The sequence below is a fragment of the Schistocerca gregaria genome, chromosome 1 (genome assembly GCF_023897955.1).
Source record: "Schistocerca gregaria isolate iqSchGreg1 chromosome 1, iqSchGreg1.2, whole genome shotgun sequence".
Taxonomy (NCBI): Eukaryota; Metazoa; Arthropoda; class Insecta; order Orthoptera; family Acrididae; genus Schistocerca; species Schistocerca gregaria.
The window spans coordinates 716344312-716366783 of NC_064920.1; the positions used below are offsets into that span (position 1 = coordinate 716344312).

General features: G+C 44.1%; 1 protein-coding gene across 2 annotated transcripts in view; it reads right to left on the minus strand.

Moving 5' to 3' along the window:
* LOC126366013 (follistatin-related protein 5-like) overlaps nt 1-2681 on the minus strand; it is a 481840-nt gene extending 479159 nt beyond the window's left edge. Inside the window, exon 1 of one of the 2 annotated variants that reach the window (XM_049970904.1) lies at nt 2555-2681. The gene's annotated coding sequence lies outside the window, so the exon portion shown is untranslated. The remainder of the gene's footprint in view (nt 1-2554) is intronic. The other variant, XM_050008870.1, reaches the window with a different exon arrangement.
* Between the last annotated feature and the right edge of the window lie 19791 nt (nt 2682-22472).

The following is a 22472-nucleotide window of genomic DNA, read 5'->3' on the forward strand; positions in this document are numbered from 1 at the left end:
ACTCAGAACAACTCTAACTAACCTAAGGACATCACACACATCCATACCCGAGGCAGGAATCGAACCTGCGACCGTAGCGTCTCAAACCGCTCGGTCACGCCGGCCGGCCGATAAGGGTTTGAATCACCTTGGAAACTCCGTCACGAGAGCGCTACATCGGCGCTTTATTCCTTTTGTACTTATTCTTTCAGCGCTAGAACCAATTTTTCCATATGTTAGTGTGTTTTACTAAGGTGAAGAACACAACTGCGAGAAATAGTGCTGCAATGAAAGTAAGTCACATAATTATTAGTAGAGAATTCGAAGATAGTGTCTTTACGTATGCATCTATAGTCGTGTGCTCCCACCAGGTGACAGTGGAAACACAAAGTATGCTGAAATGTTCTGGAGCTAACGCCACACCATGCTAAATGCGGCCCATGGGAAATACGGACCCCGCGACGAACTTGTGACGTCACTCTAGTTGCCTAACATATATCACTAACATTCGGCTACGACCTGGGCCAGGTGGGAAATCAGAATCTCAGTAGAAACATATCCACTAAAGTCTTTACATGCTCATGTATACTCGAGAGCGCGGGTGTACAGAAACGCGCACTTACGAAGTTTTAAAACTGGTCTGAAACAGTAACACGCTCCCCCCTGGAGATGACGGCTGCAAACCTCAAGACTTGCAGTGTCAAAAAAATGGTTCAAATGGCTCTGAGCACTATGGGACTCAACATCTATGGTCATCAGTCCCCTAGAACTGAGAACTACTTAAACCTAACTAACCTATGGACAACACACAACACCCAGCCATCACGAGGCAGAGAAAATCCCTGACCCCGCCGGGAATCGAACCCGGGAACCCGGGCGGGGGAAGCGAGAATGCTACCGCACGACCACGAGATGCGGGCACTTGCAGTGCCACGTACGCCACTTGACCAGTGTACCTCACTGGCCGCGAAGCTAAACTAGAGTTACGAATAGTCCCACGACCTCGGGAGTATCAAAGCCAAGGACGCCCGTAAGAGGATCTGCGCGCCAAAGCTTCGCAGCGCCCGGATGGCAAACAAGATTAACGAAAAGTTCGCTTCGTTACTGAGAAGAAGCTGCTTGTAACGGCTTTCAGTCATTTCATCCGCCTTGTCGTTTGACGGTATCACGTATATCGCTTGTTTTTGATTTGATGCAGATGCAGATGCCATCACCCATTTTTATGAACATAACGTGAAACTACGACGAAAACCGTTCTCGTAATTTGCGAGACTTTAACAACTATGCGTGAACCGTCTAATCTATTCGCTACAAATAGCTTCGAAATATCTGTAGATATGGAAAATTTTTAAGAAAATATTTTATATGTGATCAAAATACAGTCGTTTCGGATGCTATTGCAAGCAACCACCATCAGGGTGAAGCTAAATGCATTAGCAGCCGGAAATAGTGCCAGTTTTATTACAAAAGTCGCAGTCACACATCAAGGTTTTTTTCTTTTTTGAAACTGACTCCTGAAGTGGAAACGCACTCACTATTATCAAAACGGTGTTTATATGTAATCGAGATATTAACAAAACTATGATCTTTAACAGATTTTGAATTTGTTAACCGATCAGGTTGCGGAACAACAAGAAGTATGCTTATTATGTTAATAGTGTTGTCGTCTGAAATGATATTTGGCATCAACAAACTTTCTGGTATTCTGGTAATGGGAAATGCACGAAAAGCGGCAATTAGGTTTATATAATAAATGGATTCTCCTTCTCTAGCGACCTGAAGCAGAGGGAGAGCTTAGTTAACCAAATACTGGTCGCACGACTCCCGCACACTTTGTCTTGCAAGTTACAAAAAGTCGTCTTAACAGCACTTGAAACACCTCCAGGAATAAAATCATACGACTGTTGTGACAGCCCTTAGGGAATATTTTGGAAAAAAGAGATGTGGAGAGTGCAGAATCAGGATTACAATTATTGCCCGCGCGGGGCAGGTCCTGATCGTTACCCTTTGTTTACGTGTGAAAACAGGTGACACAGCGATCTCGCATTCTTCGTCTTCACGTTTGGCAAATTCACTACCTAGTTTGCAAATGTTTCGAAACAAACCACAAGGAGCGTCACTCTGTTGTTGCCATTTGTTAAGAGCTTCCGACTACCATCAAAGAGGTGCATAGGTCCATTTTGAGCTAATACTGCTTCTGTAGCTCAGTATACACATAGAAAAAAAGAGTTACATGGGTTGACCCATACAAAATCTGAGGACAACCGCTCGCCTGAAACTTAGTTAACTCTCGAATCATTCCGGAATTATTTGTGGGCAACAGACTGAGTGACACGCCCTGTATTACCTAGCTGTCACTGTATAATGACGTGTTGTTCATGAAAGTGTCATTAGACTCTTAAACATTTTGTGACCAACTTGTGTCGGTGTCAATTTGGGAAAACAAAGCTACAGGAATCTGCTAAAGCGTTCAAGCCTTGCACGCCCGATGCGGGATAGTGACGTGAGCGTGCTCAGCGCCGGCCGTGCTACAGCGTGCAGACTTGTGGACTCGCATTAAGCGACGAGTACTCACGTTGCGAAGAGCGTCTGGTGCGGCGTCTCGGCGGTGGTCGTGCCCTGGCCGCTGCTCGTTCTACGCTGGTGCCGCGGCGCCCGACCACACAGCACTGGAGACGCGGCTGGCAGCGTCGCCGCCGCCAGATGGCAGGCGGGCGCCTATCGATCGGCTCGCGCCTGCGCGGGGGTAGCGTCGCGGCGCCGGCGCCCACGTCACGCCGCCAACAGAGGACAGCAGCACGGCACGGCACGGCCGTGTGGCACCGCGAGCCCCGGGGTCAGCGCGCTCGCCGGCGTACCCGGCAACAATACCTGAAAAATACACTCACAGAGGGCACAGTGCTTATGTAGGTCTGCAGCCTCTAGTGGCGGTTTGTCACTGAATTTAGTCTTCTGGGTTCTTAGGCCGCGTCATATTTCTTCAGACAAACGACGTTTCAACTCTACTGGGATTTTCTTCAGGATCTTGTGGTGTCCTCTTTAGAGTAAGCACTGTCTAACATTCTGCGTGGTGTCTGTTTGTTTTAAGTCGTGTCTTCCTACCAATTTCGCGCAACGACGCTATGGGCGTGTTTTTTTTTGAGGGAATTGACTAGTTTGATCCTGGGACCTGTTGCTGGTAAGGAGGCGCCAGACCACACATGACATGTAGAGTTCAGAAAAGTTCAGTGAGACTAGCGATGATATAATCAAATACTTAATGATTTCAGCGTCAGCTCCACTGCACTCCCTGTAAAAGAATCTTAATACTAAATACTAAATTTAGTTAAAGGGGGTCAAGGCTTACCTATTCTTAGTTAGCTGGTAAAATTTTGTGTAAAAGGAATTAAGTTTACCATTGTAAATTTTATTCTACTCAAAACATTGTTTATAAATTGCACTATTGATAAAAGCAAATATTTTAATGCAGGATGATAAAAACCAAATGAGTTCAACAAAAATGTGAACGAATATTCCCTGAATGGGTTTCCAAGTTTTACAAGTTCTATAATGGATCGAAGGATGGCCTATGCCATATCACATCTATTATCTAGGTTTAAATTATGTTTCACAAAAGAGAAAACTATCAAAATGGTCTACAGTGACCCTCAATTATCTTTAATTTCTTATTTAACTTGTGGTAAATTACAGTGGCTGATGTGGCTTCTCAGTAATTATATAACAGAAAAATCATAGAGTTTCAGATTTTAACTTACGTAGCAAATGTGAATACCATGAGCTTTAATTGTCGATCGACACAAGTATTACGCAAAAAGGGGGTGTAAGAGATCAGACTTCTTCAGTTCTGAGTGAAGCTTTATGCTTTGTTATGCGGCATCGCGTGCGTTCATTACCTTGTCGTTGGTTAGGCAGCGTCAGGAGGCGGCGGGCGGCGCAGCTCCACACCTCGCCGTCTCGGAAGCAACTCTCTCCTAACTTCTCCTTACTACAATTTAGCGAAGTTGGTTTAAGAAAAGCTATCTGGCTGTGTTTTCAACTGACCAATCAGGGTCTCAATGTTAACCTTAAGCTCCGCCTACAAAAATTCTGTCTATCCAATGAGAAACGTTATGCTTTTCGTGGTGGGGCAATGTTTTTAACGTTTGCAACGTAACAGAGACGCGAAAAAGTCTCACGCTAAAACTTGCAGCTGGTGTGGCCCTTTTAGTGTTATCGTAAGATCTATACTGTTCTTCTGGAGGGCTCTATCTTTTAAAATGGGCTGGGGGGTGGTCCTGGCGGGTGGCTGGCGACACAGGTGTCCGTCCCTTATCGTAGGGCCTTCTAGCTTAACACGGTTCAGCTCAAGGCTTCTGTTCTCGTTACTCCCCTCGGAACTGCGTCTGTCTCACGGTGGGAAGGTATGACATGCATTTAGGCATTCTTGTGTTAGTCTGTGGTGTTCCATTTGCTCACTCGTTAATCGTATTACTTTGGTTAATTTAGTGTCACTATTTATTCGGAGCTATGTGACATACTGTCGGATTTGTTTCTCATGTCAGGGTTTTCATGGAAGGTGTTGGATTTGCCTGACACCTTACAACTGCAAGAGACCTTTTTTTTTTTCTTCCCAAAAGGATGGGGCCCCTCCACGTCCACACCAACGTGGTGACCAAACCAAAAGTTCTACTGTCACCTCCGTTAGTTAGTTTTTGAATCAGGAGTCACAGGATGCGGCCTATGATGTTATCCATGCGTCTGCGTAAGATTACTCATTAACACGGTCCATCAGGAGACAGAAAGTGGACGAAGGTATCTAAGGGCAGCGTTTGTAAGGGGAGAGGGGAAAGAGTGCCAAGGCAAGCGCCAAGGAAAAAACCTCTGCGACAGTAGGACGGGTAATAAGGGCAATAGCGGCTTGCTATCTGCGACAGTGCATGCAAGGTGTGGTTATGTTAGTGCGAGGTATCGTGCATCGTTACCTTTGTCGTTGCGGAAGTTCGTTGTAGGGCTTGCTGCAGTTGCTGCGTCCCTGTAACAGTTCAAGTTCGTCATACATTAGTGGGAGAGCTGTCATAGATAGGCTCACAGGCAGTGTAGGGGGTGTGTGTGGCTGGTTTGCGTGCTGTGTACAGTACGGTTTCCCTGAAGTTGCCTGTTTTTCGGCGGGTCGAACATCTGGGGTTACCAGTAGTAGCTGTGTTGCAGGGGCTCGCCAGTACTTTCTTGTTAGGGTTCTATGGACCATAGATGTTTAGTTCCTTGGCAATAGTGTCTTTGGTCTATTATGTTCCCATCTATGATTGTGGTCAGAGACCAGTGACACCTTCCCTTATATACGGGAGTTTTTCCGCACCTGTGCTGGAGAAGTAGGATTATTGGGTGCAAAACCTTGGGCTGCCATTCGTGGGCTATCCTTGCTGAATAGTAAGAGAAGTTTTACTGCGCTGATGCCAAAATCGCTAAGGCTCTTGTGGCTACCATTAGTCGGCTAAAGTCATTCGTTAGAAAGTGGTTTTCTCGCACATACGCTGGAGAAGAGCTATTGGTTAAAATACCTCCTTCTGCTATTGGTGGGCCCACATAATTGACTAGAAGCGAAACGAGCAGAACATGAGAGGGGTAATGTTTATCCAGAGTACCATTATCTGCAGAGGTGGCTTCCAGGGCGTTGTTTATATTGCTCACGGAAACTGGAAATTTGTGGTAAGGTCTTACGGGAGCAAACTGCTGAGGTCATCGGTCCCTAAGCTTATGCACTACATAACCGAACTTAAACCAACTTACGCTAAGGACGACACACACACACACACACCCATGCCCGAACTCGAACACTCGAACCTCTACGAGGGGAGCCACATGGACCGTAAAAAGACGCCCTAAACCACGCGGCTACCCCTCGTGGCTATTGCTCAACGCAGCGGCCGTATATTCACTTCGTTCATGGCGCGGAGTCAGGATGCTAGAAGCATATAGCCGTCCTCTGTATTGGAGTTACGTGCGTTCTTAAAAATTATAATCCCTTCTCCGACTTTCCTTCTATAGATGTTGGTTTCCTTAACCAGCAAACGTACGTCATTGAAATCGAAGGCTACAGTTCTCGTAATGTTCCGCTATCGCCAATTTCATTCTTTGTTTCAGAAGCGTGTGGCTTTCGTGTTCCTTAATACGTTCTTAAACCGTATTTCTCGTTTCGCTTACATACACTTTGCCACAGCCACAAGTCATTCCATAGACGCCTAAAGCTTGGAGGTAATCATGTATGGGAAACCCCTCCCGACGGAGGTTCGAGTCCTCACTCAGGTGAGTGGCCGAGCGGTTCTAGGCGCTACAGTCGGTCGCAGGTTCGAATCCTGCCTCGGGCATGGATGTGTGTGATGTCCTTAGGTTAGTTAGGTTTAAGTGGTTCTAAGCTATAGGGGACTAATGACCTCAGAAGTCCCATAGTGCTGAGAGCCATTTGAACCAGCCTCTCTCAGGGATGGATGTGAGTGTTGTCCTTAGCTTTAAGTTAGTTTACGTAGTGTGTAAGTCTAGGAACCGATGACCTCAGCAGTTTGGTCTCTTAGGAATGCACAAACATTTGAACGTTTTTTTGTATGGGAAACTCCTTTACTTTCTTTTATTTGAAGAAAGTGGTCTGAATACGGTTTTACCTTACAATTCTGCTTACTCTATCAATGACCCCGGAAACCAACGGTAACTTTAACAGAATCAGAAGGCGGTTCTGTCTCCTTTCTATTACCATAATTAATATTTCGCTTAAAAGCTCTGTCTATAACTAGACTGTCAAAGTCATTCGCCTTCATTGTCTTCTTTTAAACAATCCAGCTCCGATTCCAAGCTATGCCATCGCTGATACGGAAGGCACATTAGGACAAAGTTGAGCACTGCTCGCTTCTGGGCTGTATGATTGTGCGAAGTGGCACCTAAATACCTATTTGTATTAGTTGGCTTTCTATAAAGTCTGAATCCTAGAGTGTTGTCAGATCATCTATATACCTGCATATCTCGGAACGACAGACAGTCTTCAGTCTCAACCTATTGGGGTGAATAGCATTTAAGAAATTGTGGCACTCACGAAGCTCTTCGCCGCCCTATATAACAAGTTTGTTGCCGAAACACACAGCGGAACCAACAGAAAGGCTTCAAAGCAGCACGATATAATGGATATTGCTGAAATTGTTCCATAAAAATGTTAGCTGCTCCTGGCGACGTGGGTGACAGGCAGTTCTTCGGCATTAGGACGGGAAAACTGCTCTTACTAATGACGATGGCCCACCAGGCTCACCAATGGTACTCCAAAGTTTTTTATCCAGTAGTCCCATTTCTCCAGCACAAGTGCACGGCATATACCCTTTATAAGTGAAGGTGATGTTGGTCTCCGACAGTGCTCACTCTACAAAGGACACAACAAGATCGTGAAGAAGATGCCAGCAGACCGATTATCTGAAAAAAAAGTGACACAGCCTAACAACCCAAAGATGTTAACTTTAACAAAGTACTTGTTAACCGTAGACGCATGCACTTTCAAGAAACTACGCTCGCCTTATTGTATCCTTCCTACCCAGTCTCCCATCCTAACAACAGTAGTTCCCTCATCTTCCATACTACCGTTTTTCCCTTTATTGTTATTTCATTCCTCGCCCGACATGGTTGAGAGGTGGAATTTCAGTGGTACAAGATTTTGCTTTTCGGTCAAGGGAATTTTAAAAACGTAAAAAATTAGAAAAAGCTTTAGGACTGTTTTCCATTGTAAAATTAAAAATCAAAGACCGATAGGTAGGAAACGAAAATATATACACTGTAAGAACACATCACAGAATGATTAAAGTCTTCTGAGGAAAAAAAAAAAAAGGCTGAATGGCTGATGTACTGCACCATCATGTAACAACTCAAGGACCTACACAGGGTGAGAAGTATTTCGGGGGGATAAAATATTTTGTCTAGGGTTGAGAGGTGGGGTTCGAAGAGATAGGGGTCAGTTAGAAAAAAAAAAGTATAATGATCTGGTGGCATTTACGATTGGGGATCCCCATCTGGGGAAGCTTGTCCGCCGAGTTGCAAGTCTTTTCAGTTTACACCATATTGGGTGACGTGCGTATCGATGATGATGAAATGACGGTGAGCATAACATAACACCCAGTCTCCAAGCAGAGAAAACTCTCCTATGCGGCCGGGAATTGAACCTAGGCCCGCTCTAAGTCAAGTAGATGCGCTGACCACTCACGAGGGAAACACGAAAAGTGCCATAACCTGATTTTCCAGAAACTTCGCTCACTGGCAGAGGGGTCAGAGTAAGTAAGCACGTATCGCGGCTTCTCTGTAGAAACTCGACTGTTTCTGAAAATTATTATTTTTGTTTTCCATTTATGTATCCACGTCTGTAGAAGTTTGCTACGCATATGTTTTTCATTGTTTATTGGTCTGACAGCTGTGGGCCAGATTAAGGAATTTTTAAAAAATGAAAACATTATTTAAATTATAGTTGATGGAATTCCCGTAGTTTATCTTTGTTGACAATAATTTGCAAGCGCCAGTTTTCGGAAACGGGATCGATTATGCATGGTGTGCCGCGAAATTATTGCCACCATAGGAAATCTTTAGCAACGTTAACGATGTAACTCTTCAGGCTTTCCTGGTGATCTAATGAGATCTTGGGTTGCCATTAGCTTCGTTCTGGCACGATATTTCGGTAACGTAGCTCGCACCCTTCGTATGGTGCGACCTAAGATTGCTCCTCGAATGGACCTGGTGCGGTATTCATGTCTGTGGCCTTCCATCTCCAACGGTGGTTGCAGGCGCTCCCTCTGCTGTCCGCACCTGATCGCTGCGACCTGCTGGAGCGCTACCGTTCCGTTCTCTGTCTGCTGCGGTTCTGGGCGTTCCCTCTGCGGTCCGCGCTCACCAGACCCGTTTCATCTTCAGTCTGGTGCGTTTGGAGTTCTGTCTGTGTTGCCAGGGGTTCTCCTTGCGGTCCTCTCCCGCTCACTGCGATCTTCTGCAGTGTTGCCCTTCCCGTTTCAGTCCGCTGCGGTTCTGGGTGTTCCCTCTGCGGTCTGCATCCGTCGGACTCTCTCCCGGAAGTTTCATCTTCGGTCCAGAGAGCCTGACTGTCTGGAGGTCGTTTTCTATATACACATTTTCAGTTCTTCTATTCATGTAGTGCTGCAGCTATCTCCGTTGCCCCTTAAACAATTCCAGAGCAGGATCCCAGGCTCTGCTTAGCTGGTACCCCACGTCGTAGTCTATGAGACTGTCAGTTACTTTTATCTATATTGATTCTCTTATGTCACTGAACCGTGTGCGTATCACGTTCATGCCGTTTGTTCTTTGGCATTTTTTTTACTTCGAGTGGCGTTTTGTTGCTTCCTTACTTACTGGTGTCAGGAAGTTGCTGGCTTGCCTCCTTATCGATACTAGTACTGTCGTACTATATTTGGTGTGACCACTAGTATTTCCGCTGGTGGCGGTATGTGTGCTAGTCAGTCGGTTGGGACAGAGCAGCGAGAAACTCTCTGCGGTGTGAGGCCAGGCTGGGACCACTGGTGGTATGCACGCGCTGTCAGATCGTGAGGCACTAGCTGCCAGGGCGACGAAGTTCGTTGTCCACCGAACCTGGACGCTCAAATTGAGTGATCAGTTAACCTGTTATGAAGCCTCAACTATTGTGACACCTCTTCATTCATTTAAGGGTTGTTGTTTCCTAGGACGATCGAGCTATCAGCAACGCATGATATGTTGGGGTTGGCGAAATCTTGCATCCGTCTTCCTATATTGTGATTAATTACTAAACTGACTGTTACTTACCAGTGAATTGTTTTCAATTGCATGTTTCTTTAAAGGAAAAAAATTGCCTTCTATTTTTAATTGCTTGTGATTTCTAAACCAGGCCTTTTGCCGTTCTTGTTTTTAGTGTGGTTTTGGCCCTTCAACCCAGAAAGCATGTCAGGTTCTTTAACTAGGCCTTCAGCCATATTGTATAGTTGTGATCTTTTAAAGCAATGTGTAAATGAGTGGTTGTTGGAAAATATAGTTATGTGTTTGATTGTGCAACTCACATTAACTGTTTATGGCTCCATCCACAATCATAACCTTATCCTGTGCGCTCTTTGAGTACCTACCAACCTGGTTTCAACCACTGTCCCAAAATCTGGGTGTCTGTGCTAGTATCTTGGTTTCTTCATAATTCATGGCATGCTCTATTTCTACACAGTGTTAAGCAATAACTGATTTCGTCACCTGTCTTAATGGGGTCTGCCTTGCACATGATATCCGCTGTTCTTGTAATCTTGCCAGTGTAGGACATGACACATTGACAAGGTATATTGTAAATGCCTGGCTTTCGTAACCCCAGATCATCTTTCACATTTCCCACCAGTCCCCCAATGTTGCTCTATGGACCGAAGACACACTTGATGTTGTGTTTACAGAGGATCCTACTGATCCTGGTAGAAATAGAACTAGTATAGCGCGGATATGCTTCATCTTTCTCTGCTTCTGGAACCTGTGGTGTAGTGACTGGTTGATGTGCCATCTCAATTTGTTTGATAGGACATTCCTTTTTGCAAAACACTGTTTTAAGATGCTGTATTTCCGTTAGTACACTCTTGGTCTGACAGGATACGTGCTGTATGGACCATTGTCTTCAGAAACCCGTTCTTCTGCGCATGGTGGTGGCAGCTACTGGCCTGCAGATATAAATCAGTGTGTGTGGGTTTTCAATCCACACTGTGGCCAATTGATCAATGTGCTTTCCTTTTAACTAGTTCAAATGGTTCAAATGGCTCTGAGCACTATGGGACTCAACTGCTTTGGTCATCAGTACGCTAGAACTTAGAACTACTAAAAACGAACCAACCGAAGGACATCAGACACATCCATGCCCGAGGCAGGATTCGAACCCGCGACCGTAGCAGTCACACGGTTTTTAACAAGTAATTCCAGGAACAGTAGCTGAACATTCTTCTCCAGTTCAATGGTGACCTTTATATTTGGGTGGCAGTAGTTAAGATGTTGAAGGAACTAATTGAGCCTGTCCTTCCCATGAGGCCAGATCACGAAGGTTTCGTCCACATACCTAAAGAAACATGTGGTTTTATATCTGAATGTCTCTAATTCCCTCTCCTCAAATATCTGCATAAACATTTTGGCAACCACAGGAAACAGTGGGCTGCCCATGCCTACACCTTCAGTTTGCTCGTAATATTGTTTGCATACAGGAATTTTGTGGATGTCAGTGTATGCCTGAACAGGTCCAACATAGCTCCGTCAAATTCTTCCTCAATCAATTGTAGTGAGCCTTTCAGTGGGACCCTAGTGAACAGTGATGTTGTTGTTGTGGTCTTCAGTCCTGAGACTGGTTTGATGTAGCTCTCCATGCTACTCTATCCTGTGCATGCTTCTTCATCTCTCAGCACCTACTGCAACCCACATCCTTCTGTATCTGTTTCGTGTATTCATCTCTTGGTCTCCCTCTACGATTTTTACTCTCCACGCTGCCACTCCAGTGATATCACATCAAAACTAACCATGATGGCCAAATCTGGGATGCATAGTTGCAATAAGACTTCTGAGTTTCGGATGCGGTGAACACATTTCCCCACATACAGAGACAGCAGATCTTTCCAGTACTTGGCCGTTGCATATGTAGGTACCCATATTACTGACAATTAGGCGAAGGGACACGTCTTCCTTGTGTATTTAGGCAAACCATTTAGTCTAGGCGGTACTGGTGCTCTTGGCCAGAGTTGTCTGATGATCTTATCAGGCATCCCCATCTCCTTCAGTAGAGCCCAGACTTTCTTGTCTACCTTGTCAGTGGGGTTACACTCGAAGGCTCTATATGCAGGGTCCCTCAGAAGTTGGCGAATTTTCTCATCGTAATCCACCCGCTACATCACGGAGGAGCACTTGCAGTCCACCTTCTCAGTTATTTGCTGGATGTATTCTAATCTCTGTCTTCCCCTATAGTTTCTACCCTCTACTTTTGCCTCTAGTACAATGGAATTTATTCCATAATGCCTTATCACATATCCTCTCCATGGAAGTTATTCCCTCATGTCTTAACACACATTCTGTTATCCTGTCCCTTCTTCTTGTCAATGTTTACATTATGTTCCGTTCTGCACCGAGGCCAGGAATGCCCTCGTGGCTTGTGCTACTCTGATTTTAATGTTCTTTCTTGGCTATTTAGCTTCCAGGATAGCAAACTTCCCTAACTTCATCTTCTTCGTGAACACTAATGTTGACTAAGTTTTCTACTGTTATCATTTGTGATACTCCTAATTACTTTTGTATTTTCCAGTTTACTCTCAGTCCATACCTATCACTCATTAGATCGTTCATTATGTTCAGCAGCTGCTATACTACTTCTTTACTTTCACTGAGGAGAATCTTATCACTGCTACACTTTCACCCTGAATTTTAATCTCACTTGAGCAGTGCGCGGCTCTTGTTTGTGCCGTTTATTACTTGACATCTTGTCTTTGCGGTACTGCCATCTCTTTCTTATTCGATATACTGGCGTCACTAAGTTGCTGGCTTACCTTTCGGTGAGTGGCAGCAGCAGCGCACATGGATAAGAGCAGTGTCATACTATCTTCTGAGCGACCGCTGGTATTTCCAGATCGTCGTGTGTTGGAAGATCAGTGGGGACGGATCGGCAGTGAGGTCCGGACAGCCATGACTCGCCCAACCATTTCCGGCATACACGACATCAGCGGGGACGACCTTGGTTGGTCGTTCGGTTGGTCGTTTCATTGGATGAGGTGTATCTGGTCGCCGACTGCTTCTCTGTGTGTAAGGACTTGTAATTCCTGCTAGTTGTTCCACAGTGACTGGTTTTAGTATTGGTTGAGTTGTTTGTGTAAGTGTTTCATGGAACTATGTGTGGCTTGTGTGGTTTTGACTGAGAAATTATTTAAATGCTGTCTGCCTGCTGGATTGTAGTCAGTTGGTTGGCACAGAGCAGTGAGGATGTCTATGCGGTGCGAGTTCAGGCCGGGACTGTTGGCGGCATGCACTCACGGTCGGATTGTGAGGCGCTAGCTGCGAGAGCGACGAAGTTCGTTGCCCACCTAACCTGAAAACTGAAGTCCGTTAATGAGTTACCCTGTTATGAAACCTCAACTGCTGTGACATTTCTTCATTTATTGCCAAAGGATGCTACCTCGGCAGTTCCGGCTAGCAGCAATATATGGTGTGTTGGAGTCGGCAAAATTTGGCAGCTGTCTTCTGTATGGTCTATTAAATTGCTTGTTACTTATCAGTGAAGTGCACCAGAGGTATTTTATGCCTTCTGGCCGTTACCGCCCCAGTTACCTGCCCTTGTCGTTAGCATAGTTTTCCTGCAGTGTGTTTTCCTCGCCATGTAAATGCTGTCAGGCACGGCGTGTAGATCGACAGCCTTTTAGTTGTTTGTTCATATTTTTGTCTTAAGAGTGGTTATTGTGCCTTGGCTGTTTTTAGATGCCAATTTTGGGGACCCAGTGTGGCTGCTATCTTCATCCTCGACTGATATTTTCCGTTGTCGTACCGTCGGCCGGAAGACAATTGATTAGGTTGTTGTTCGGTCCTTCAGCCGTCCCTGGGTCTGGTTGCCATCCAACTATTTAGCCTTACTCTTGGCTGCCTGCTTCACTTCACCTTACATTAGATGGCTCTGAGCACTATGGGACTTAACATCTATGGTCATCAGTCCCCTAGAACTTAGAACTACTTAAACCTAACTAACCTAAGGACAACACACAACACCCAGCCATCACGAGGCAGAGAAAATCCCTGACCCCGCGGGGAATCGAACCCGGGAACCCGGGCGCGGGAAGCGAGAACGCTACCACACGACCACGAGATGCCGGCTTACCTTAGAGCTACCTCCTCAGGCCGATCCTTGGAACACTTGTGAGCATCACTGTTCTGTTGGTTTAGATTGTGATTTTCATTTTAGATTGATCTACTGTGCGAGGCCTTCATCTGTCTATTAATTTAGTTTGTTTTAATTTTAAAATAAGGCCTTCAGCCGAGATACACTAAATATGAAGTTTGATTTGTTTAAAAACGAAATTTTTTAAGTTTGTACTATCTGAAATCTTGTTATCCAGGCCTTAAGCCCTGAGTTGTTCTATGTCCAGTGTGTGGCCTTCAGCCGAGCTTTTATGTGAAATATTTTTTAAGATAAGTCCTTCAGCCGTCTTAAATTAAAATTTTGATAATTTATTTGCAAAAAACTACTTTTTTAAAAAATTTGCTCTATCTGAAATTATTGTTAGCCAGGCCCTAAGCTCTGAGTTGTTCAATGTCTTGTGTGTGGCCTTCAGCAAAGTATTTAAGTGAAATATATATTTTTTAAGTAAGGCCTTCAGCCGCGTGTATTCTTTAAAGTAATTTTTATAACCTGTGTTCGGGCCTTCAGCCGTTCTTGTTTTTGGTGTGGTTTTGGGCCTTCAGCCCAGGAGGTATTGCAAGTATTCTTAACTAGGCCTTCAGCCATACTGTTTTAATTTGATCCTTTTAAGGCAATGTGTAATTAAGTGGTTCTTAGGAAAATACAGTTCGTGTGTTTCGTGCAGCTAAAAGTAACTGATTACGGCCCCCTCCGAAACCATAACCTGATCCGCTCTAACCTGCGAATCCAGATTTCACCACTATTGAACTCTCCTTTATTTGCGTCATCGCTCCTTCGATGTATAGATTGAACAGTAGGTGCCAAAGACTCCATCAGTGTTACACCCTTTTAAATCCGAGCACTTCCTTCTTGGCCTTCCAGTCTTACTCTTCCCTCTTGGGTCTTGTACATATTGTATATAAGTCCATTTCCATGTACCTTTCCCAACAGTAAAATATATTTTTAAAAAAGTAGCAATTGTTGGAGTAACTTTGGAGGTAGAAACCTACTAAACTGTAACTTTGGGTGTACGATATATGCCAAAAACTTTTCTGACAAATGAACAAAATGGGTTTACACCGGGAATATCATTTATAGATTGTGTTTACTCTATAAACGAGATAACAGAGAAGCACAGGTCATTAAATCTTTCAATACATATAACTTTGTGGATTATGAAAAGGCCTTGGACCGGGTGGCGAGATCTAAGTCAAGCACTCCCTATGTCCATCTACTCCTCTATGTGATTAAAGTATCCGGACACCTGACTGAAAAAGTTCGTGGAACCTTCCATCGGTCATTCTGGAATTTAATACGGTGTGGGCCCACCTTTAGCCTTGATGTCAGCTTCCACTCTCGCAGTCATACGATCAATCAGGTGCTACAAGGTTTCTTGGGGAATGGCAGCCCATTCTTCTCGCAGTGCTGCACTGAAATCAGGCATTGATGTCAGTTGGTGAAACCTGATACGAAGTCGGCGTTCCAAAACATCATTAAGGTGTTCTGTAGGATTCAGGTCAGGAATATGCGTAGACCTGTCCATTACAGGAATGTTATTATCTTGTAACCACTCCGCCACAGGCCGTGCATTATGAACAGGTGCTTGATCGTGTTGAAAGATGCAATCGCCATCCCCCAAATTGCTCTTCAATAGTGGGAAGCATGAGGGTGCTTAAAACATCAATGTAGGCCTGTACTTTGATAGTGCCACGCAGAACAAAAATGGGGGCAAGCCTCCTCCATAAAAAACACCACCGCCTCTGAATTTTAATTTTGGAACTACACACGCTGGCAGATGACGTTCACCGGGCATTCGCCATACCCTAACCATGCCATCGGATCGCCGCATTGTGTATCATGATTCGTCACTCTACACGTTTTTCCACTGTTCAGTCGTCCAATGTTACCGCCCCTTACACCAAGCAAGGCGTTGTTTGGCATTTTATGAGCAGCCACTCGACCATGAAATCGAAGTTTTCTCACCTCCTGCCTAACTGTCATAGTACTTGCAGTGGACCGTGATGGAGTTTGGAATTCCTTAGTGATGGTCTGGATAGATGTCTGCCTATTACACATTATGAACCTCTTCACTGTCGGCGGTCTCTGTCAGTCAACAGACGAGGTCGGCCTGTATGCTTTTGTGTTGTACGTGTCCCTTCACGTTTCCACATCACTATGACGTCGGAAACAGTGGACCTAGGGATGCTTAGGAGTGTGAAAATCTCGGGCACAGACTTGTGACACAAGCAACACCCAATCACTTGACCACATTCCAAGTCCGCGATTTCCGTGGGACACCCCATTCTGCTCTCTCAGGATGTGTAATGGCTGCTGAGGTCGCTTATATGTAGTACCTGGCAGTAGGTGGCACGACAATACACATAATATGAAAAAGGTGTAAATGAAAATCACTAGTTTCATTTATTATAATGTTGTTCTACCAAGAACCGACGGAAGATTCTGTTAATACGAGAAAGGTATGTTTTTGGGGGTGTCCGAATACTTTTGATCGTATAGTGTATGTAGTGATGGAAGTCGGATATCAAGAAATATAGACCAAATGATAGAAATAGGGGAGGATGACCATGCCGAAGATGGTTCCATGGATTTCGGTGCAGTCAGAGATGTCTAACTCGCAAATGTACATGATGATGGGGTAGTAGAATTCCATTATTTCATATAAGTGGTCCCAAATGTTCATGTTACATTCATCGCTAATCTCATTTCTACCACTCTTCATTATTTCTGCTTCTTTTTGACTTACTCTCAATCCTTATTGTGTATTCATCAGATCCTGTATTTCTTCTTTGCTTTAAGTGAGGGTAGGAACGTCATCAGCTAATCTTATCACTGGCATATTTTCTCTCTGAATTTTAATCCCACTTCTGAACCTTTCTTTTATTTTCGTCAGTGGTTCTTCGATGTTTATATAGAACAGCAGGGGAGAAACTGCATCAGTGTCTTATACCCTTTTTAATCCGAGAACTTTGAAGGGCGAGTGTTTCTTCCAACAGCCTCCATTTCACGTGTCAGACTTTATTTGCGCTGCTTCTTATGCAGTTATTAGTCAATATGGCCTCAGAGGAGCGTAAAAACAATGCATTTTAATAAGAGGTTGACTCTGGTTTGCGTGTATTGTGCAGAATATTTGCCTGAGTTAATTTTCTGGCTGGGAATAATTTCTGTATTGTCTGAAGCGAGGTTGCCTGTGAGTTCGCTGACGGGCAGAGCCTACCAAAAAGGGCAGAGGTAAAGGTGGCATTTCCGCTTTTTGGAGAATCGGCCATGCCAGAGGGCCGGCAACACAATAGGATCGCTTCTCGCACAGCAGACTGGCGCCACACGCTTCAGGGTCTGCGAGACTGTGAAATAACGCGTTCGTTCGTCCTGCCAGAGGAGGCGAAGCCTATTTTTCTGCAAGCCAGGGCAGGGCACTGACTGGCCAGAAAAAGGTGAGGGTGACGCTAGTGAATGCCATGACGGTGTGGGCGCAACACTGGCTCCAGTGACAGTACGGTGCGAGACATGTTTTACATCATTCACACCAGAAAGGTGCGTTTCACGCTGAAAGCGATGAAAGTCAGTTTGCTTGACTGTGCAGTTGATGACGTAGTAATAGTAGAGCTGCTTAGATTTTGCAGGAAAATCTCCGACAGGTTGACTCGCTGTTGCATAGAAGATGTAGGGAGTGCATGTGTTGGTTTACGATGATTCAGTGTGTGCTGAAGTAGCGAAGAGTCTTTCTGGTTTGCTGGAGGTCTTTTTTGGCTCGATTCTGGAGCAACGCGCAGCTGAGGGGCGTTTAGTGGAGGCGGATGGAAGACGGCGCAGAGTGCCAACAGCTTCAGACAGAGACGTCGGAGCGGCGCGCCGAGCAAGACGGTGAGACAGAAACACGGACACATCGACTGAGAATAGTTACCACTTCTGACGGATGGTTGTGTCTTTTGGGAAGAATTTACGCAGCTTTGTTGTTGCGGAAAGTCTAGTGTTAGCTTACTGCCTGTGGTGACCTTATTACCACCAGTTTGAAGTTCAGCAGGCAATTACTGCTAGGTCATTTTCTCGGTTCACAATCACAGTCAACTTCTGAATGCTGCTCATAGTCAGACTGCGTTATCCAATATTTCCATCCACGGGAAGTAAGGGGATTCATTTCCATTCCCATCATACTTTTTGACAACGATTTTTTGTTATGTTTGCTAGGTGCAGAGGTTATTCATACTCATTGTACTTTTGCTTACCGTTCCTCGGTATCTAATGTTTGATTCCAGTTGTGTGATACCTTTTATTCATTAGTTTAGATAGGTTTATTACCTTTTTTCATCCATTATCACTACTGGGAGGGGCCATCTCTAGTTAGCGTTGTTCTGGTATTTAGATTCGGTAGATGCGTGAGGAGTGTTTTTCTGTGACAAAAGTAAATTCTGGGACAGGAAGTCGTAACTGGTGTGCAACGGCTAGGATCACAACACCGCAGTCTGCCAAACGAGGAGCCAATGGCAAGATCGTAACTTGCAGTGTATATAAAATTAAAGGTAACGATCTTCAGCCTACAAGTTCACTTACACTTTCTCTTCCCACCAGGCGTTTATGTAGTTAATAGTGGACAATATCATCCAACTTCCGTCTTCATTTTCCTATTCTATCGTTCTTATTTTTATACATAAATGGATATTGGAGAGTAATTTCCCCCCCCCCCCCAATCTCTCATACAAAATTTACGTGAATATGAAAAACAAGAACGCTTTTTCTACATCGACAGATCCTTTGATGGTGTCTTTATTTTTCGTAAGTCTTGCCTCCATTACAAAGAAAAGCACTCCATTTTCAGGCCACAAGTGGCGCATCGGGACCATCCAACCGCCGTGTCATCCTCAAATGAGGATGGGGATAGGAGGGGCGTGTGGTCAGCACACCGCTCTTCCGGTTGTTATGATGGTTTTCTGAGGCCGGAGCCGCTACTATTCGGTCGAGTAGCTCCTCAATTGGCATCACGAGACTGAGTGGACCCCGAAAAATGCCAACAGCACATGACGGCCCCGATGGTCACCCATCCAAGTGCCACCCACACCCTAAAGCGTTTAGCTTCGGTGATCTGTCAGGAACTGTAGTATCCACTGTGCCAAGGCCGTCTCCTGCATTACAAAGAGCAGCGTCAGAAGTGCCTCTCTGATGTATTTACCTTGTATAAAGCTAAACTGATCGTCACCTAACAGACCTTCAGTTTTCTTTTTCATGTATCTGCGCTATTCTTGCCAACAATATTGATATAAGAGCTGTTACACTGTTTACGTAATAGCTCTCGAGTTTATTTTCATTTGCTGTCTTCAAGCTTGTATGGACGATATTCTTCCAAAATCTCGATAAATTTGTCGAGTTCAACCTGGATAATCCTTTGGTTGCACCTTCGTTCTATGGTTTGAGATGCTCCAAAAGAAATCTATCCCTTCTATCTTGTTTGTTTGCAGATATATCAAAGTTCTGTCGAACTTTAATAATCGGAGTATGACTTTAATAGAGGGGCCATTCTGTTTTCCAGCGACTCTCACTTGTTCTTATACAAAGTCAGCAGACAGTTTCTTTCTCTAGTAGATTCTTTACATTTTCCCAATTTTTGCACTGCGTTTAACACTGAAATTCCTCCTGCACACTTATTGTGGCCGCTGTTGTTTTCAGTTTTATGAAACGATAATCAATAAATACGATCTGTATCATGGGGGCACAGGGAATTATATATTTCATTACACATATCATACAGCACATCGACCTATAAACAGGTGGATTAGAAAGGATACTTCACTAAAATTCTGAAAGATGCTGGCGGCGACTAATACGTTGCAAACATTAAAACAGTATTTCCATCAAAGGAAAATAAAGTAAGCAGACAAGTGAAGGAATGTGCATGTTTCTTGTGAAAGATAATACATTAGTAACTAGAAAAATGAGAATAGAAGACAAAAGTTGAAACATAATACCTAATGTAGAATACATAGAAAGCCATTTAGGGAGAACAGATGATGCGTCGATTAAGTGGACAAAAGAATATTGAGAAGCCATGCAGAAGATGAATCGTATTGTGAAGACAGAATAGACAGCCGTCTAACGGTGAAGTGCAGGAGATGACGAATAAGAATGTAGCGACCGTTTCTACTTGTAACCTACTGTTTATTTTATACCTTTAGTTGTTTATTGCTTTGGATTGATACTTTCCACTGGTTCTCAAAATTCGGCGCAAAACAGCGTTTTATTTCCATTTAATATTTTGTTTCATTTTCATCTAATGTGTCAGTAATGTGTGATTGGGCATCGTGTATATTAAAATCTTCATGCACGTTGCAAACTATAATTTATTGCTGTTTTTCTTTTTGTACCCAGGAATAATAATGGTGATGGCCTAATATTGAATCTGAAATATCTTTAGACACGAACCTATTTTTTCTTACCTTTAATAATTTATTGTCTTCGCGTTATTTTTTATAGACACCTTGAATTGTTTTTCCGGTCTCTGTTTTAATATGTCGCGTAATTTATTTCAGTCGACGCTACAAAACCCTGTCGTTACGTTATAGCAGGCAAATTATGGACATTTTTTTAAAAAAATTACTTCCATTACAGAGTTAAACCAAAATTTACTATTCGGATGCCTCTGCATTTTGTTTACTATGAATGTAGGTCGATTTATCGTCCTCGTCGTAGGTAACATGTAACAGTATTAGTCTACAAACTAGGACATTGTGACCAGTAGAATGAATGTCCAGATGTTAAGTCCTATAGTGCTTAGAGCCATTTGAACCATTTGACGAATGTCCGTTCGGATTGGTCTATAACGACAAAATTCAGGTCATGAATGGCTGACTGAAAACAGAGCCTAAGCATAGAAAGGTCTTCATAAACTTACAAGAGCAGCGCAGAGTGACCACCGAAAGAGACAAACTGTCAAATAAGCAATAGTTGAGCAGTAGATGGAATTGTGTCATCTCATGTCTTGAAGTGAGCAAAAGATACCAGACATCTGACCCTAGCTGCCAGATTGACCTTTGGTTATCTCTCAATAGAAAATGTAAAGCAGTGGCGAGGACGTTATCGTAAAATGATGGATCTAGATAATCTGTAGTAGCGCCAGCAGCAGATGTACGTACTACAGCAACAGCTGCTGCAGTATCAGCTGGTCCATCTGCTACAACAATGACAGCGGCAGCACAATCTTCTCATCAGTAATTCGCTTGTTCCACCGTAATAAGTGGAAACTGGAAAGTTTAATTGCGTCGTTTTGTTCTCTATTACAAGACAAATCATATATCTGACCATATATGTCAGGGAGTGCGTTTACTGTCGTTTAGCAGAAATGTAGAGGGTGTAACAGGTATAAATACAGATATTTTTATATGTGAAACTTTAATATGTGCACACATTGGTGTATTGCTCGTTTTTTCGCCTGCGTCGAACAGTCTTCTCACAAACACGTCATAAACTTTGCGACTTTGCTCTCTGGATGGCCATAGCTGGGCCACGAAGCGGACTACACCTGTCAGTTTAGCCTAACCGTTTTGCATCTATGCATCTACACATCCGACGCTTGACCTGTTTCCAGGGAAAATCAGCATTAATAACTTTCTCTTGCCACATGTACGAACGCTTTTCGGAAAGTAAGGTCCGATTGGCTACGAAATGGAAAACACAGTGAAAATTAAAAAAAATTTTTCGCTACAGTTAGCCACATATCTAGACAGTCGCCGCTTCAAATGAGACATTTGTCGTGGTGTTGTGCCAACTTTCCAGTACCCTCGTCACAGAAAGCAGCCACCTGTGCTTTCCGCCTATTCTCTAGCTGGTCTGCGCCTTATTATTTGTGTTAATACGTTGTCATGTTGTCTTCGTAGCCAGCGGTTCATGTAAGCAGAGATGAACCCTGGAGGGAGTCAACTGAAGGCTGTATTGTGAGTGATCAAACATTTCCAATTGAAAACGCTGCATTGTCCCCAAAGAATGCGGCTGAAAATTGTCTTGAGGGAAGAAATACATGACATTTATATTATGTGGGCTGCATAGCTTCAGGCGAAATCTCTCACCATATCCATGTAACTGGTGGGAGACACTGTTTTAGGAATTTCTATGTGGTCTCTTTGCACTCTGAACTGAAAAGAGCGAATTGAAGCGATCCATGGGCACACTAGACACCGCCCAACGCATATGTGCAAAGTTCCATGGGATTTTCTCAGTGGTTTACATTTCGCTCCAAATCGAACCTTACTTTCGAATACGCCTCGTACTTGGAGCTTCTGACCAATTTAAAAACATAGGATTTGTAAGAGCTGTAGTTTTTAGTCTAAAAATGCCGAAAATGCGCTTCACGTCGCTTTTTTCAGTTCATGGTGCAAAGAGATCGCATAGAAATTCCTAAAACAAGTGTCTCCCACCAATTATGTGGATCTGGTGAGAGATTTCGCCTGAAGCTATGCAGCCAACATAACATCAATGTCACGCGTTTCTTCCTTCAACACAATTTTCAGCCGCTTTCTTCAGGGACAATGAAGACGCTCCTGCAGCGTTTGCAGTGGGAAGTATTTGATCACCCACAATACAGCCCTTAGTTGACTTCCTCCAGGGTTCACCTCTGCTCATCACA